General features: G+C 35.4%; 1 pseudogene; it reads left to right on the top strand.

Moving 5' to 3' along the window:
* Positions 1-14474: 14474 nt before the first annotated feature.
* Positions 14475-15418, top strand: LOC125362969 (annotated as a pseudogene).
* Positions 15419-16466: the final 1048 nt, after the last annotated feature.

Here is a 16466-nt window from a genome sequence, read left to right as displayed (position 1 = left end):
TAAGGAATACTAGGTAGACAATGATTTTATTTCAGTATTTTGAAACCATTTTACCACTGATCTATTACCATGTGACTATTGAAGGATCTGAAGCAATTCTGATTCCTGTCAGTTTGTTTCCTAGCTTTCTTCCCACTTCCACCTTTGGTTTGTTGTCTGTGCTTAAAAATTTTACAATCTGGGAGCTGGGGATATGGCCTAGTGGCAAGAGTGCTTGCCTCGTATACATGAGGCCCTGGGTTCGATTCCCCAGCACCACATATACAGAAAACAGCCAGAAGTGGTGCTGTGGCTCAAGTGGCAGAGTGCTAGCCTTGAGCAAAAAGAAGCCAGGGACAGTGCTCAGGCCCTGAGTCCAAGCCCAGGACTGGCCAAAAAATAAAAAATTCACAATTTTATTTCATGTCATGCTGCTTATTGTTCCTTGTGTTGAAAACTCTATGAAATTTTAATTTGGAAAGTCATTTTCACCAGATCCAGAAAAAGTCTATATGTATTATTTGATGATTTCTTCTTTCCTATTATTTTCCCCCCAGTTCCGGGACCAATCAAGATAAGTTAAGCCTAATACTATATAAAACAAATGTACCATGATCAAATGCAATTTAATCTACAAAGCCAAGTTAAAGGACATTGAAAAACAATTGATTTAATACGTTAACCTAAAAAAAACCCAGAAAATATATAGAAAAAAATCAACTAAGTAAATATAGAAAAATAATAATTTATATACTCATGATAAAAATGTTATCAAAATAGAAAAGGGAGATTCGGCAAACTTGTTTATAAAACACACTTAGACAACATAGTAAATGATAAAATATTGCAAATTTTACTTTGAGACTTAGAAACTATTCATTATGAGAAAAATACAATATTATTATATCTCAGTTAGGAAGCCCATGAAGACACAAACCTTTCCCACAATTAAAGAGTTAAAGTGATAGTTCCGCTGGGCATTGGTGACTCATGCCTGTAATCTAGCAACTCAGGAGGCTGAGATCTGAGGATTGTGGTTGGAAGCCAGCCCAGGCAGGAAAGCCTGTAAGCCTCTTATCTCCAATAAACTACTCAGAAAAAAGCTGGAAGTGTTGTCGTGGATCAACTGGTAAAAGGCTAGCCTTGAGCACAAAGGTCTAAGGGACAGGATCTAGGCCCTGAGTTCAAGCACCAGGATGGGCCAAAAAAAAAAAAAAAAGTGCTAGTTCCTGAAATTCAGAAACAAATGTTAAAAGAACAGGATAAATTCCTTTTTCTTTGAGTACATCTGAACATGCATTTATGGCAACCTGTTTACAACATAGTAAAATATAAATGTTTTGCTTTATCTAAATATCACTGCTGATTACATAATTTGGTCTATGGTAGTAAAAATAATAAAATTATTTGAAATGTCAACTATTTGTTACTTTGTGACTTGGACATTTAAGTCAATAAGATATTAGTAGAAATAGTCTCTAAACTTAATTTTGTTAAATAGGAAGCAAGAATCTGTCACTTTTTATTATTATTTAGTGTCGGTGTCTATTTTCTAATTATTTTTTTCCTTTGGCTATTAAAGTAGTATTTGGTACTTTATCAAAAGTACTGCAGGAAACTTTTCCTTTTTCCTTTTCTGCTTTTATAAACAAATTGTTTCATGGCCCCTCAATTCTGTTCTTGATTCTCTCATACTCCTTACATCTCTTTCTTCTTAAGTGTGAAGAACACAAATCCACTTGGCCTTGACCTTGTACCTCTATATTCTGAATGTAAGCCAAGATTCTCATTTGGTTTTTCATAGTCTTCTGACTGAACTTGTGGAAGACTAAAAGTTTACAACTCACTCAAATTCTTATTGTCTAAGACAATGATAATAGAAGAAGTAATAGAAACTGGACAACTTTAGGGTAGATGAACTGCCTCCTTCATATTGTCTGAGTTGCTGTCTATTAACCTCTGGAAATTGTTGGCTAACTCCATATATTTTCTAAGAGAAGAATATCTAGCTGCTTTTACCTTTTCTGATATGGATGTTTCCCCAAGTAAATAAACAGTTTGATAAAATGCCATCGGGGAAAAAGGAATAAGATGATTTATTTTATTGTCAACTTTCTGATATAAATATTCTTTGGGCATACTGTTACATTAGGTTTATGGCTTAGTTTTATATTGGATTGTTGTGGGAAAGGCTGAAAGTCTTACTTGTGTTCACCTCTTTCCATGTGGTATTTGAGAGCATGCTTACTTAATTTTTTTTCCACTATTCATTTTAAATTTTGGAAACAGTTTTGGTCATTTGTTATAGGCAGACAAAGTAATCCAACCAGTAATGCTTTCCTGTTTATTAGCTATTTTCATACTATTCACACAACATGTTACATTACATTTTAAAATAATGTGAACTTCTGATGAAAGTAACTGTATGTTGTATAATCTCAATCATTTACTAGTGATGCTAACACATGGAAGCTCATTAATCTTTTTAGAAGAAACCATAATCATTTATAGCTGCAAAGTAGTTCCTCTTGATTGTTTATATTTGTTTAGGCACTACACATTATGGTCTGAATCTGGTCCCCAGATTCCCCTCTGCTTGGTTAATTATTAAAACTGTTATTGAAAGCATTGCTAATTAATATTTAATATTAGTATTTGTGAAATGTTAAAATTATTAAAATATTTTAATTAAGCAGTTTCATAGACACTTAGGTACTTAGCTAACAGACACAATTTTCATGCCTTTCTAACTATGATTATCTTACTGTGCTTTGTGCTAGAGTAACAAGATAGCTGAGATGGAATGAATAGTCCAACAGCTATGCCCGCATGAACACATAAAATTATGCTAAGTGAAATGAACTTCACGTTATGGAAACAAGTGGTATAACATTGTCGTAATTATTTTCAACATGCCATGTGACACCGTACCCTTCTTTTTTTTTCTCTTATATTCTCTTCCCATGATTTTACCCCTATTATCACTGTATCTGATCTTAGTACCCTGGATAATGTATATATGTGTATTAGAACTTGGGACGGGAAAGGGAATATCAAAATCGAGAGGCAAAGGTTAAAAAGACAAACCATGTCAAAAACAATACTTACAAAACAATTTGGTGTAAACCAACCAATTCATGGTGGGGAAAGGGAAATGGGAAGGAGCGAGGTGGGAAAAATAAGGGAGGAGGTAACAAGTTGAATAAGAAATGTACTCACTGCCTTACATATGAAATTGTAACCCCTCTGTACTTCACTTTGACAATAAAGAAAAAAAGAAAAAACTTATTTTTCACAATGATAGAGGATGATGTATCTAAGAGAAAGCCTGTGTCAAGAGGCTTGTTGTCTTTTGCAACCTCACATAGCAGAAAGGCAAAGAGGATGAATGATGTGTCCCATTCAGTCATTAAATATTTGCATAAGTCTATTCACTTATGAATTTACTAAGAATCTTATTCCCATTGAAAAGGAAAGTTCTCATAGCTTAACTATTTCTTAGAATTTCCACTTTTAGTACAAACCACATTGGCAACACTAGTATTTTGGAAGGAAGACAGCCAAAAGATGGCAGATAGTATATAATATATTCTGTGTTAAAATGATGGGGAAAAGTTCTATAATGCTTAGGCGATTCATGGCAGCATTTGCACACATGAGCTTTGTGGAATGCTATTTAATAAACGTGAATACCTTTCCCAAAAGTTATTTTCCATGCTAAATAGGTTTTGGAGATGCTATACATCTTTGATTTCTATGAAGAGCTTTTTCAGCAAGGAATTGAAATGCAAAGTTCTTCAAGACAACATGCACTTGTATTAGCATATTGATGGTGCTGTAAAGTCTTGACTGAAGAAACACATTCCTTTCATTTTTTTAGCTGAATAATTATTGACATGATATGAGAAAGCTGCTTGAGAAATGCTAAGTTTGGGTCTTTATTAAGTATATTAAACCTTCTTATCTTTTTTTCTCCTGGAATGAGACCAGATGAGTATTATGAAGTAGAGGAGCTTCCAAAATCACAGTTTACTGAAAAATTACCTTTTGTAATAGTCCTGAAAATATTCAGCAATGAGAAAGTCAGGGCAACAAAATATCTAATAGGTTTCCAGATAGTGCCTTTGCTTAACAACAATCTCTTATTTCCATTTAGAATTATACAATTAATGAAAAAATCATTCCATTCTTGAGTGACTTTCCTTTCCTTTTGCTTTCCCTGTGGTGAAGACTTGAAATTTACCTTAGATAAGAAATCATAGCAAACACCTTTCACTGCATTAATTGTTCTTTATATTCCACATTGTCTTTGCACAAAAACAAGTGATATCTCTTGTCTGAACTGGGGAATCACAGGTTGTCTGCTATGGAATACATTCAGAAAACCCAGTCTTGGCTGTTTTAATAAAGACGTTTAAAGGTAGGAATTACGTTATGCAGGTAAGATTCCTATTAATCCCCCCTTGCCTTTGTATATGACTGCTTTCTCACTATGAAGCACCATATTAACTTTGAAGAAGATGAGCAAGGTATAGCAGCTAATCTTATTTACTTGGGAGATGAAAAGGATAAGATAGTTATTCAAGGCTAACCTGGACAAAAGTCTGTAAGATCAGTAATAGATGGGTATGATGGTACGTGCCTGTAATCCAAGCTCTGCAGGAAGCATAAGTAGAAGAATCAATATCCAGGACAGGACAGCCAGGGGAAAGAAAATGAGAACCTACTCAATATATAACTAGAGTAAAATGGACTGGAACATGGCTCAAGGTTTCAGTGCCTCCTTAGCCAAAGCAAGTCACAAAAATAAGGCACACAAAAAGAGGAAATTATGTTGAGTCTTTTGTCTAATCATCTATTTTCTTATTTATAAAATTATTTTAACTTTTTGGTTTAGTTTAGATGTATCCTCAAATATGTTCTTTGATGATATCTTATTTAATGATCTTTATGTTTTACATATGAAAGAGATCAAAGGCTGAATTATAGTGCCATAGTTATATACTTATCTATCTTTTATATTTTCTTTGTTTCTTCTTCCTTTGTTGGACATTCAGTTTTTTTCCATACACTTACTATTGCAAACACTGCTGAAGTAAAAAGTAGATTTCGGTTTAATTTCCTTTGAATTTATTTTCAGCAGGAGAATTACAAGATCATATTTTAAACTCCCATGCTGGTTTTTGGATATGGCTCTTTAAAGACAGTGACTTCTTTCAACAGTCTCATTTACTGGCTTAACATTTTCTTTCATTTTAATATTATACCTATGAGGTATTTGTTTCTTGTGGTTTCCATGCTGGAGTTGGCTGCCTTCTGTCTGTATGCCTGTGTTTGGTGGAGGGAGGGTTGATTTTAAATCTCACCTCCAAATAATTTTGATTTTTGTGTTTTAATTTTGATGGTAACCTCAAAAGAGTATATAAACATACTCTGAATCATGCAACTAGAAGAGAAAACTTACTAGAATGCAAATGTAAGTTGTGTTTCATTCTCTCCTGGAAAATAGAACTGATATAAAATGCTCTATTTTCAAAAGGTACAAATTTTGGCATAAAGTAGGCATTATTATAAACAACCAATCAATCAATCAGTCAATCATTCTCTCTAAACTATGTCTTTAGTGTTCTGAGGGTAATCAAAACAGGCATTTCTTTTTTTCTTATTGTCTAGTAGGCAGACATTAAGCAAATGATTATTACATATTTAATTACATCTGTTCTAGAATATTTATAGAAATTCAAGTTCATTGAAATTCACTAACAAATATTAATATTTCAGGAAACAATTACATGATAAATGTTCACCACAGAATAGTAAATAGGGGTTGAATTAATTCATTTATCAGCATTTCCTTCTGGGGTGTTAACCATCTTCCTGAAGATGATAAAACATGTCATACATTTATTTTTATTCAGTTGTTTATCTACTTTGCTTCTATTCAGCTACAGTTGTATTGTACTTTTCAGCTGTAATATTCAAGATAGGTGTGTATTGCTTCACAATTATACATAGTAATTGGTAATATGATACATGGCCTCAGCTGAAAGTAACAATAGAGTTTTAGTTCTTTAACCCATCATGAGTATCAAAGAAAGGAGCCAATTTACAAGACGTTTTATTTAGAAAATTGATAACTACACTAAATATATTATTCTCAATGATGGGATTGATTAACTTTAATTTATTGGAAGAATAAATGAAAATACATTTATTCTATTGCGACAAAATAATTTTTCCTTATAATACATACTATAACTCTTATGGAAAAAGTGAGAATAGTTGAGGAAAACCAAGTAGGTAATGATATTTTCCCATTGTAAGCATGCTATCAAAAGGAAAAATGAATTACACTAAGACATATGTTTTCAAGCCAGATGTGCTGTATTTGCCTATAATCTAGCACTCTGGAGACTGAAGCAAGAGGATTTCAAATCTGAAGATTTGACAGCCTGGGCTACATACTAGACCTGTCTCAAAACAAAAACAAATAACACAGAAAAAAAAACTGAACTAAAAACAAAAACAACCCCCCCAAAACATTTTATTTTACTAAAAAAATTTATTATAAATGTGATGCACAGAGGAGTTACAGTTCTACAAGTCAGGCAATGAATACATTTCTTTTTGAACAATGTCACCTCTTTCCTAGTTTTCTCATAGCTTTTGATCCTCCTGACTCTTCTCTCCCATAAATTGTAAAGTTTCTTTTCAACATAGTGTCTAGTAAGTGTCAATGCTGCATTTGTTCAACCTTTGTTCTACATTACTGTGCTTCCCCTTAAGCACCTCGAAACAGATAAATGTACACACAAGACAAAAGTTACAGAAATTAAAAACAGCAAGGGAGGAAACAAAACAAAAAGAAACATAGAAACAAAAAGCAAAATAACAAAAATCCTCTTGTTTCCATTTCTTGGAGTTCGTTTCGATAAGCATCATTTTACATGATCATAGGCATGTAGCTATTGAGGCTTTGTGATTCTCTTCTAAGAATATCCTCCTTTGGCCTCACTGTGTGAATGTTTTGCTTCTTCTTTTTTATCCCATCCAAGTGTATTTTTTTTGTCTTTTATCATCCATTCTGTGTACTTGTAGATTTATAGGCATATTCTGAATAATACAAATGGATACTACTATACTATTACTACTGCAAGCAACCTATGTTTCTTTGGGTCTGGCTTACTTTGCTTAATATAATGTTTTCCAAGTCTTCCCATTGCCTAATCAATGATACAATGTCATTCTTTCTGATGAGAGCATAGAATTCCATTGTGTATACATATACCACATTTTGTTGATCCATTCATCCACTGAGGGTTAATTCCATATCTTAGCTACTGTAAACAATGCTGCAATGAACATTATTGGGCTGATAGCTTTAGTATGGCCTGGTTTGTTGTCACTTGGATAAATGCCCAGGAATGGAATTTCTGGATTATAGGGAAGCTCTATGTTCAGTCTTTTGAGGAACCTCCATCCTACTTTCCAGAGTAGTTGAACAAGTTTACATTCCCACCAACAGTGTAGTAGTGTTTCCTTTTGGCCACATATCCACCAGCATCTGTTGTCATTAGTTTTCTTGATAATGGCCTTTCTAACTGGGATGAGGGGGAATCTCAATATTGAATTGTATTTCTTTTATGGCCAGAGATGTTGAACATATCTTCATGTGTCTATTGGCCATTCTTATGTTTTCTGAAAAGTCTATCTTTAAGTCTTTATCCTATTTATTAATTAGGTTGTTGTTTTTTGAGGGTTTGTTATTTTGGGGGGGAGGGCTTAATTTTTTTGAGCTCTAAGAATATCTGAGATATAAGGCCCTTTCTGATACGTAGCAAGTAAAGAGCTTCTCCCATTCTGTGGGCTTCCTCTTTATCTTACTAGCTATATCTTCTGCCATACAGAAATTCTTCAGTTTGATGCAAATTCATGATTTTAATACAAAATTTATATTATACTACTATTTGTGATCTACTGTTTTATGTTCAAAACTTTATATTCTGCCATAATTATGTAAACTTCTCTATTGCAATTTAAGTAACTAACTAATTTAAATAAGTAAATTAGGTGTTGATTTCTGATGGTACTACATAGGTCCAATCAAGGCACTTGCAGACTGATACATGTTTGTGTGCACACTCCCAGCAAAGTGTATTATGTTTGTAAACACACACTGCATATGTGTTCTAACGTCTGTAGATTTTAGTGAATTTCTACTTTTTATTTCTTATTGTTTAGTACAGAAAAGTATTCTAAGGCATGGGTGTAATTCCATGTACCACATTGGGCTGGAGTTCAACAATGCCTCCTTAAGAAGATGCAAGAAATTGTTACCTTCAAATATATTTAAATAGGACTTAAGAAGATTGGATACAAAATTCTGCTGAGGTCAATTACAGAACTACAAGTGAGACAATTTCATTACACTCTAAGAAGAGTAGAAGAGAGGCAGAGACAAAGAGGAGGGAAGGGAGAAAGCAAAAGAGGAGGACAGGGATAATCAGAGATGTGGATTATCATGTTTATCTCTGAGAATGATTGAGTAAATGACCTTATTGCTGAGCTGCCTACCCCATGGTATCTATCTTTGGAGTTCTTTTTCTCCTTGCCATGAACAATCTCCAATTATAGGTTAGGAAAAATAACTACATTATGCCGTTTTGTAAATACACACTTAGGCATAGAAAATCTTTCTGTAAATCTGTTTCTCTCACTGAGAAAATAGTTTTCAAGGTACAAGATACATTTTTATGGACTTTTGTTGTGTTAAAACAAAGGATAACACAACCTTGGAAATATTTCTGATGAATTATTCTTTCTTAAGGAGAAAATTTTCAAAATAAATTTTGTCAGAAGCAGGCAGGAGTTGTAATCCTAATATCCAATTAAATAGACTTCAAAGTAAAATTAGTGAGAATGTGAAAACCAAAGGAAAGTGTAGACCCCGAGCTCCTAGAAACAATATGGCTTATAAAATTTCCCTGTCTTAGAGATTACTCTTGGCTTCTATAATTCCATTTTGGTAACTCTATGCTGGAGGGCTACACCCCCACCCATGAGACTAGTTTTTTATAGTTTGACATTTAAAAATATACGTAGCCCTGTTCCTCTCTGTATTTAGGTAGCAACCATAGTAGAAGTTACAGAAAGGCCATGGTGAGTATCAGGTTGGTTCACTTATGATTGAGTACTGGATTGTTTTAGTCTGCTCATGCTTGCCTAGATGATATTAGGGGAAAGTGGTAACAATTATTAAAATAAAGTTGATATTAGGTCAGCATGATAGAGAAATTCTGCTTCTGTAAATGGTTTGCTTCACCCATTTGTGACTTGTTTTACCTCCTGTGTGGCCCCCTACATCTGTGCAATGTTACCACCTGCTGTAGAATGCATAGGTTCTACCTTTAGAAACCCAGCCCTGTGGTGGCTCATTGCTGTTTATTACCATCCCAATGGTGGAGAGCAGACATTGTGCATAGCTAAATCAAGACTCTTAGCCCGATTGACTGAGTGTTGGTGACTTTCTTGTCATGGGTGCGAGTCCTGGGTGGCCAGGATACTGCAAGAAGAGACAAAGTAGGCCATTACATACTAACAAAAGGAAGACTCCTACAGTAGAATATAATAATCCTAAACATTTATACACAAAATGCTAGAGCACCCACCTTAATAAACAAAAAAAAACTATTTGCACTGAAAACACACATAGTTCCAATTGCATTGACTGTTGGTGACTTTAACTCACCACTGTTGCCTCTGGATAGATCAACAAGGCAAAAACTTAAAAGAGAAACTTCAGAACTATGCAATTACATAGACCAACTAGACTTAACAAATACTCTCTAAATGGAAAGTATTGCATGCATCAACACCAGAATATATGTTCTTCTCAGCAGCAAGTGGGTCATTCTAAAAAAGATTACATTTTCGGGCACAAAGAAAACCTATGCAAAATCAGAAATATTGAAATTATTCCATGTATTCTCTCAGACCACAATGGAATAACATAACCAAGGGCCACAAGAGAAAATCTTGTAACACATGGAGCCTGAAAAACATATTGTTGAATCGCCAGTGGGTCATTGAGGAGATCAGATCAGAAATTTAAACATTCATGGTATTTAACAAAAACAAGCACACCAAATACCAGCTCTTCTGGGATACAGCACAGGCAGTACTCAGAGGAAAATCTATAGCTCTGAGTGCCTCTATCAACAAATTGGAGAAATCTCAAGCCAACAATTTAGTGATGCACCCTAAGATCTATGGAAAAGAGCAACAAGACAAGCCCCAATCCAGCAGAAGGAAAGAAATAATTAAAATTAAATCTGAGATAAATGAATTAGATTAAAAATAACTTATAGAAAACTTTACCAAAAAAAGAAGAGGACATACCCAAATAAACAAAATCAAAAATAGGAATGGGAACAATACTACTAAAACAAGAAATTAGACATTATAAGAGAATACTTTCAGAGCAGTGGAATACAAAGGAAGGCATGTAGCCAAGGACGCCAAGGTTGGAGTGGCCCCACCCACTGGGGATCCTATTTTATGTCTCAGTGTTTATCTCAATTTAGAATACCACCTAGTGTCAAAACAGCAGAAGTGCCAGGTGCCTGTGGCTCATGCCTTCCTTTGTATTCCACTGCTCTGTAAGCAACCCATACTAAACTCATTTTCCGTCCCAGGCTGACCTCATAAGAGTCATTCTTACTGCTACTGGTACTGTTCCAGTCTCAAGGCATGGGATTCCTTTATGCTTCCCCCAAAAAGCCATGTAATATCCATTCACTCATTGAAGGTCATTGTTTATTTTCCAGGTTTTGGCTATTCTGCATAGAGCTGCTATAAACATTCATATACATTTTTTGTGCATGAACATGAGTGTTTGATTCTCTAAAGGAAATATTCAGTAATGGGATTTCTGAGTCATATAGTAGGTGTTTAACTTTATAAGAAACTGCCAAACTGATTTCCTTTTTCTATTTTCTGATTTTTCCATCTTTACTATTTTGCATTCCCAATAGAAATATCCCAATTGTTTCACATCCTTGTTACCACTTGGTACTGTCACAGGTTTTAAATTTCTTACCCATACTTTTATGGGCATAACGGACTCTCCTTATCATTTTAATTTACATTCTCCTAATAACCAGTGATTCTGAACATCATTTCTGTGCTGATTTACCATTTGCATCGCTTCTTTGGTGATGTGTTCATTCAAACCTTTTAGTTGAGATATATGTGTGTACACACACACACACACACACACACAAAGATGCAAAAAAGCAACCCAAAAAGTGATTAGTAATGCCTAAGCATGAGAATGGAAGTAATAGGGAGTGATCAGAGCTTTTATATATGAAGATTTTTTTGTGGAGGATAAAAATGTTCTATAATTGATTTTAGCTATAGCTCTGCAGGTCTGTAAATATACTAAAAAACCCACATTAAAAAAAGAATACTTTCAAAACCTTTATGATAACAAATTAGAGAAACTTGGAAGCAATGGAAGAATTTATAGCAAAAATTGCTATAAAGAACCTAAACCAAAAAGATTTAACCCAACTAAATAGACTCATATCAAGTAATGAAATAGAAATAGCAATAAGAGACTTCCCACCTAAAAGAATCCCGGGTCCAGATACAGCCAAATTCTATCAGGCCTTCAAAGGAGAATGCACTCCAATACTCAAGCTCATCAATGAAATTAAAAATGAAATCTCACTACCAAACTCATTCTATGAAGCCAGCATACCCCTCATCTCCAAGCCACACATACACTTACCAAAGAAAGAGAACTATAGACCCATTTCTTTGATGAACATCAATGCAAAACTTTTCAGTAAAATTCTGGCTAATTGACTTCAACAACTCAAATATATATATATAAACTCAACACATTAATAGGAGTATGGACAACAACCACATGATTTTCTCCAAAGATGAAGAAAAAGCATTGACAAGATGCAATATCCTTTATGGTGAAGGCTAGGGAGAAACTAGAAATCCATGAAATATTCCTCAATATAATTGAGGCTATATATGACAAACCTGCAGCTATCATTGTACTTAGTGGTGAAAAGTTAAATCCATTTATGAGACAAGGATGTCTTCTCTTTCCACTCCTCTTCAACATAGTATTAGAATTCTTACCTACAGCAATAAGGCAAGAGGCAAAGATAAAAGGGATTCAAATGGGGAAAGAAGTAAAATTCTCCCTCTTTGCAAATAACATGGCCATGTATTTAGAGAATCCCACAGACTCTACACACAAATTACTTGGACTGATCTGAAACTTTGGCAAAGTATCAGGGTATAAAATTAATCCCCAGAAATCAGTAGCTTTTGTCTATGGAACTAATGAGAAGGGAGAGGCTGAAATTAGGAAAGCAACTCCTCTTGCAGTAGCCTTAAAAAAAAAAGAAAGAAAAAAAGAAAACAACACTAGGAATCCACTTAACCAAAGAAGTGAAGGACCTCTACTATGAGAACTTCAGAACCTGAAAAAGTAAATTAAAGCAGATCTAAGGAAGTAGAATAAACCTTCCATTATCCTGGATTGGGAGGATTGACATCATGAAAATGACAATATTGCAAAAGTTATATACAAATTAAATCAAATACATCCCAACATTATTCTTTAATGAAATAGAAGAAGCAATCCAAAAATTCATATGGAACAATAAAAGACCCGAACTTCAAAAACAACCCTAAGCAGGAAAACAGAGCTGAAGGAATATCAATAGCAAACTTCAAATTCTACTATAAAGATGTAGCAATAAAATCAGCTTGGTACTGGTACAAGAACAGGCCAGAGGATCAATGAGTACAAATGAAGACCCAGAAATGAACCCACAGACCTATGGCCACCTAATCTTTTACAGGGAAGTAAAAAAATAGGATGGAAGAAAGCCTCTTCAACAAATGATACTGGCAGAATTGACTAAACATGTGTAGAAAACTGAAACTAGAGCTTTATGTATTACCATGCACCAGAATCAATTCCAAATGAATTAAAGACCTCGAAGTAAAAGCAGATACCCTGAAAATATTACAGGAAGTAATAGGAAAAACACTAGTGTTCCTAGGCACAGGTTGAATCTTTCTTAATAAGGACCCAGAAACACAACAAATCATAGAAAACTTGGACAAATGGGATTACATTAAACTGCAGAGCTTCTGTATGGCAAAGGACATAGCTAGCAAAATAAATAGAAAGCCCACAGATTGGGGGAAGATCTTCATAGCCATACAACAGACAAGGGCCTCATATCTAAAACATATCTACAGCTCAAGAAATTAACTTCCCCCAAAACAAACCTCCAAAGAAGCAACCACCCCATTAACAAGTGGGCTAAAGACTTAAAGAGAGAATTCGCTGAAGAGGAAATACAAATAACCAAGAGACACATGAAGAAATGCTTAACATCTCTGGCCTAAAAGAAATGTAAATTGAAACAACATTGAGATTCCACCTTACACCAGTTAGAATGGCCAGTATCAAGAAATCTAATAACAAAAGATGCTAGTGGGGATGTGACCAGAGGGAAATGCTACTACTCTGTTGGTGGGAGTGCAAACTTGCTTAATCACTAAGGAAAGCATCATGGAGGTTCCTCAAAAGGCTAAACATAGAGCTTCCCTATGATCCAGCAATCCCACTCCTGGTCATTTACCCAAATGATAACAAACAAGGCCATACTAAAGCTCTTACTACATCTATGTTCATTGCAGCATTATTTACCATAGCTCAGATATAGAACCAAACCTCAGTAGATGAATGCATCAAGAAGATGTGGTATATATACACAATGGAGTTCTATGCTTGCATCAGGAAGAATCCCATTGCCTCATTCATAAGGAAATGAAAAGACCTGCAAAAAATTACATTAATTGAAGTAAGCCAGACACACAAAAAAGTAGATTGCATGGTTTCCCTCGTTTGTAAGCACTAAAATATGTTTATGATTCTCTCAACAGGGAATCTTAATAAACCAATTACCTAGTGCGTAGGACCATGTATAATGAAGCATATCAACTTGAACTCCAAGATATGGAAACAAGTGGTTCTTATTATGTCTTATGTGTTATTTTTCTTTCTTTGTTTTGTTTGTCTTAGTTTCCTGTACCTTGTGTCTGGTATATAAGATTATTTGATAAGTGGAAGGGAAAGGAATCACAGAAACATGAGGGGAAAAGATGAACTATTCCAACACTGATATTCACTTGACACTAGGTTGGATATGAACCTTACAACTTTGGGAGGAGGGGAAAATGTGGGGTACGTTGGAGAAAATGAGGGATTGGGTAACAGTATTTAAAAACAAATATACTCATTGTCTTACTGGTATAACTGTAAACCCAGAGGAGTTACATCTCCTTTACAATAAAATTAAATTTAAAAAGAGACAAAAATAAGTTTTTTATTTGTAAGAGAAAATTATATTTCTTCCTTTGAGTATATTTATAAGAGAAATGATTTTCCCTTCCGCAGCGCGCGGTGGCAAGATGGCGGTGCAGATTTCCAAGAAGAGGAAGTTTGTTGCTGATGGCATCTTCAAAGCTGAACTGAATGCATTTCTTACTCGTGAGCTGGCTGAAGATGGCTACTCTGGAGTTGAGGTTCGAGTTACACCCACTAGGATGGAAATCATTATCTTAGCTACCAGGACCCAGAATGTTCTTGGGGAGAAGGGCCGGCATATCCGGGAATTGACTGCAGTAGTTCAGAAGAGGTTTGGCTTTCCTGAGGGAAGTGTAGAGCTCTATGCAGAAAAAGTGGCCACCAGAGGACTGTGTGCCATTGCACAGGCTGAGTCTCTGCGGTACAAACTCGGGCGGGCTTGCTGTGTGGAGGGCCTGCTATGGGGTGCTGCGGTTCATCATGGAGAGCGGGGCCAAGGGCTGCGAGGTGGTCGTCTCTGGGAAGCTCCGCGGACATAGGGCGAATTCCCTGAAGTTCGTGGACGGCCTAATGATCCACAGCGGGGACCCTGTCATAGGGCGAAGTCCCTGAAGTTCGTGGACGGCCTAATGATCCACAGCGGGGACCCTGTCATAGGGCGAAGTCCCTGAAGTTCGTGGACGGCCTAATGATCCACAGCGGGGACCCTGCCAACTACTATGTGGACACCGCTGTGCGCCCTGTGCTGCTCCGGCAGGGTGTGCTGGGCATCAAAGTGAAGATCATGCTGCCCTGGGACCCAAGCGGCAAGATTGGCCCTAAGAAGCCCCTGCCTGACCACGTGAGCATTGTGGAGCCCAAAGATGAGATCCTGCCAACCACCCCCATCTCGGAGCAGAAGGGTGGGAAGCCAGAACCCCCCGCCATGCCACAGCCCGTCCCCACAGCGTAGCAGGGTCTCCTTGGCAGCTGTATCTGAAACCTGGATGTTGCTCTAGAGACATCTAATAAAATCTTGTATAAAGACATTAAAAAAAAAAAAGAGAAATGAGTAAACCAATAGGGCTTCATTTTTATTGTTGTTTTCCTATTAATATTGCAAATTAAATTGTAAGGCATTACAACATATTTTATTAAACATTTAGAAAACGTTATTTACAAGTGGCCTAGTATATTATGATGTTCCAAAAGACAAAATATATAATTTTTGTTGTCAAATATACATTGCTCACAAATTACCAAATTCTCTTGGGTTAGGTAGTGGTAATGGGCACTTCATAGCCTACATATTATTGAAGCCTATAGAGCTAAGAGCAAGATAACTTAAGGAATGCTTTTCCCTTCTGTATTTCTGCATGGAAGTAGATCACTTTCTATAGAAATCCATTTAAATAATGACATTTATTTTTCAAATAAGAGGAAATATTTCATTGGAAATTAATTTTCAACTTATTTTAATGTTTTAATTATGATGTACATAGTAAATAAAGGAATAGTAACATAGGCTGTGACTAGTTATAAAACTATTACCACTATAAATTCTTCACATTATAAAATGAAGTGACACATACTTTAAAGCTTTTCCTCTTTATTCTACAACCTCATTATTATTTCCTTATGACAGTGATGACAGTTCTTTTGTTTAGTTTTTAATATTGAAATTTGCGTCACTAATTTCAGTGACTTTATTATTACTTGACATTTTCCTGTCTTACCTTAGTCCTTACATGCTTCTGTTCCAGATTACTAAACACTGAATTCCCCTCTTCTCTTCTTCATCTACAATTTCCATTACAATCTAGCCATCAAATTCAACTCAGCTTTGAAAATACCACATTGAAGATTTCCATGCATCAATAGCCAGTCTAAAACTTCTCATTCTCACTAGTCTTCTATATCCAATTCTATATTCTGCCTCTCCATATAAGATGCCTAATAGCTGGCCCTAATTTGAAACAAACCGAGTCCAAATTTCTTTTTGAGTCACTACTGCTGAATTTTGCCTTTCACATCCCCTTCTATTCTCCGGGACCAAACAGCTTGGAACTATTTTTGACTCATCTACTTTTCTCAT

This window comes from Perognathus longimembris, chromosome 14 (genome assembly GCF_023159225.1).
Source record: "Perognathus longimembris pacificus isolate PPM17 chromosome 14, ASM2315922v1, whole genome shotgun sequence".
Lineage (NCBI taxonomy): Eukaryota > Metazoa > Chordata > Mammalia > Rodentia > Heteromyidae > Perognathus > Perognathus longimembris.
Note: the sequence above shows the minus strand (reverse complement) of the source record. Positions and strands in the feature narration are given on the sequence as shown.